General features: G+C 54.3%; 1 pseudogene; it reads left to right on the forward strand.

Moving 5' to 3' along the window:
- The first annotated feature begins 2,071 nt into the window (after window positions 1–2,071).
- On the forward strand, window positions 2,072–2,190 carry LOC116273255 (annotated as a pseudogene).
- The last annotated feature ends 1,264 nt before the right edge of the window (window positions 2,191–3,454 follow it).

A 3,454-nucleotide genomic window follows, 5' to 3' on the forward strand; every position in this document is an offset into this window, starting at 1 on the left:
CTTTTCTTTCTTTTCTTTCTCTTCCAGACAGTCTCGCTGTGTCACCCTGGCTGGATTGCAGTGGCATGATCTCGTCTTACTGCAAGCTCGGCCTCCTGGGTTGACGTCATTCTCCTGCCACAGCCTCCGAAGCAGCTGGGACTGCCAGCACCCGCCACCACTCCTGGTTCATGTTTTATAGTTTTAGTAGAGATGGGGTTTCAATGTGTTAGCCAGGCTGGTCTGGATCTCCTCACCTCGTGATCCACAGGCCTCGGCCTCCCAAAGTGCTGGGATTACAGGCGTGATAAACTGCGCCCAAACTGGTGTTGGCTTTTGTGGCATCCCCCCTCCTTTCCTTCCCCCTACTGTCGCCATGCTTCCCAACCTCCCGTGAATCTGCACCCCGTTTATCGCCTGCCTACACCCCCGCCGCAGTTGGGGACCTCCTCCTGTGTGTCCACCACCAAAGCACCACTGGGCAGCAGGACCCCACCCCCTCTGCCTCACTGTCGCTCAGCTCCAGCCCGAGAGGGCAGGGGGACGGATCCCAAATGCGCAGGCGCGGGTTCCCTGACGTTCGAGGTGCCTTCCGACTCCTGGAACGCCCAGGCATTTCTATTCACCTATCAGGCGCTGCCACAACCTTCCAAATAGGGGGAAGGGTCAAGCAGGGACAGTTGGTGCCATACACGTCAGCCAAGAACTCCGCTCCAGAACGCAGGGGTTGCTTTATGCGGGGGAAAGACATTGCTCTGCCAGCCTCCAGGAAAACAGTCCCTGTGCCCCCAGATTCCCATTGCCACTAACTTCCTGTAAACTCCATTCCCGAGGACACGCCAGAGACAAAGGCCTAGGGCCCCGTGGGCAAGCCCGGTGCTGCAGCTCCCGCCAAATGAATGGGCAAACCTTGCAAATCAAGGGGCGACCACACCACACCAAGAGCATAGGGAGGTGCCGAAAAAGGAAGGAGCCTATGAAACCCACCTCCAAAGAAAGCAATTAATCCAGGACAAAACCCGTCTCAGTGCTCTGTTGCTCCCCTCACATGGATGGCCTGGCCACCCTGTTCTGGCCCAGCCCAAGCCCCCTCCAACCTATCCCGGCCTGCTCAAAAGGACCCTGCCTACCAGAACAGGGTGCTCCCTCTCCAACTTTCTATTGATCTCACTCTCTTTCTATTGATCTCACTCACTCCCTGCACTTCTGTCTTCCGGGTTTGCACCTGCACTTCATGCTACCTCTGTTGCCTTCCCTCTGTCTAACTGTCTCTCTCACTTTCTCTGTCCCTCTCTCTTTCTCTGCCTCTCAGTCTGTCTCTTTCCCTCTCCACCTACCCTGTCTCACTCGATCACTGTATCTCTCCCTTTCTCCGTTTCAATCTGTCCATCCATCTCTTCCTTGATCTCCTTCATGCTGTTTTGGTGTGCCTGCATGTGTGTGTGTGCGTGTGTGTGTCTGTGTGTGTGCGCTAACGCGTGTGTGGGTTCCTGTGCTCGAGCGCCCGGGTTTGTCTGTGTGTGTGGCTGTGGATTTGCTCCTGGTGGTGGTGGGGTGTATCTGGGTTTCTCTCAGCCCCTCTCACCAGGGATCAGGCTGCCAGCTCTAGTGTCAGCCCAGGGCAAAGCAGAGCATCCCCCAAGCCCCAACACTCCACGCCCTCTTGCCCACCGGCCGGGTTTTGCTCCAGACAAGCTACCATGATGGGTGTGTTGTGAGAAAAAGGCCACGCGCGGCTGGGCCGGCTATTCGCCCTTGGCCAGCTCTGACGGCTCTGGGTGGGTGGGGAAGAGGGGGCCACGCAGGAGCTCCTGAGCGGCCAGGGATCCAAAAGGATACCTCCACGACAGGGCGGAGGACCAGACGGGGTCCCAGGATCGTGGGGCCTGGGCCCTGACGCCTCGGAGTGCTCCCTGTTCTGAGAGGGACGGACTTGGTGGAAGTTTGGGAGTTCAGGAGCTGGGGGAAGGCTGCGGGCAAGCGGCTCCGGGGTCCCCATGCGAGCCCGGCGGGCCCGGGCCAGCGGTGCTGGCTGGAAGCCGGTGGGCGTGGCTGGGCCGGGATCTTGCTACAGCGAGGGGCCTCTGTTGCCATCTACTGCCATACCACCCTGAATGCGCCCGATCTCTTCTGATCTCGGAAGCTATGGATGGTCGGGCCTGGTTAGTACTTGGATGGGAGACGACGTGGGAATACCGAGTGCTGTAGGTTTTTTTGCTTCCTTTCTTGTCTTTCTTTCTTTTCTACCTTTCTTTTTTCCTTCTCTCTCTCTCCTTTTTCTTTCTTTTCTTTCTTTCTCTCTCTCTTTCTTTCCTTCTTTCTTTCCTCTTTCTTTTCTTTTTTATTTTTCTTTCTTTCTTTCTCTATCTTTCTTTCTTTCCTTATTTCTTTTCTTTCTCTCTTTGTTTCTTTGTTTCTTTCTTTGTTTCTTTCTTTCTTTCTTCTTTCCTTCTTTCTCTCTCTCTTTCTTTTCTTTCTCTCTTTCATTCTTTCTTTTCTTCTTTCTTTTCTTTGTTTCTCTCTCTCCTTCTTTCTTTATTTTTTTCTTCTTTCTTTCTTCCTTCCTTCCATCATTTCTTTCTTTCTTTCTTTCTTTCTTTCTTTCTTTCTTTCTTTCTTTCTTTCTTTCTTTCTTTCTTCTTTCTTTCTCTCTTTCTTTCTCTCTCTCTCTCTCTTTCTTTCCTTCTTTCTTTCTCTCCTTCTTTCTTTTTCTTTCAGATGGAGTGTCACTCTATCACCCAGGGTGGAGTGCAGTAGTGTGATCTCTGCTCACTGCAAGCTCTGCCTCGCGCATTCATGTCATTCTCCTGCCTCAGCCTCCCGAGCAGCGGGGACTACAGGCAACTGCCCACACGCTGGGCTCATGTTTTGTAGTTTTAGTAGACGGGGGGTTTTACTGTGTTAGCCAGGCTGATCTGGATATCCTGACTTCGTGATCCACCCTCCTCTGAATCCCAACATGCTGTGGTTCCAGGCATGATCCACCCTGCCCTCCCTGCTGTAGTCTTTTGTGGTTTCCCTCCTCCCTCCCTTCCCCTTACTCTTGCTATCCTTTCCAAACTCTCCGTACTCTGTCCCCACTTTATTGCCTGCCTACAACCCTGCCGCAGCCAGGGACGTACTCTTGGGGGTCTGCCACAAAAGCACAACCAGGCAGTAGCCTACCACCACTGCCGCCTTGCCGCCACCATGCCTGGAGCTTGGGTCCATCCCGGGAGGGCAGGGGGCCAGTCCACAAAGGCGCAGGTGCCGATTCCCTGCCGTTCATGCTGCCTTCCCACTCCCGGAATTCCCAGGCAATTCAATGCACTCATCGGGCGTTGCCACAACCTTCCAAACTGGGGGAAGTGGGAAGCAGCGGCAGTGGGTGCCACACACACCAGCCAAGACTTCCGCTCCAGAAGGCAGGGGCCGCTTTATCCAGGAGAAGGATATTGCTTTGCCAGCCACCAGGCAAACAGTCCCTGTGCAGCTG

This window comes from Papio anubis, unplaced genomic scaffold (assembly GCF_008728515.1).
Source record: "Papio anubis isolate 15944 unplaced genomic scaffold, Panubis1.0 scaffold49, whole genome shotgun sequence".
NCBI lineage: Eukaryota > Metazoa > Chordata > Mammalia > Primates > Cercopithecidae > Papio > Papio anubis.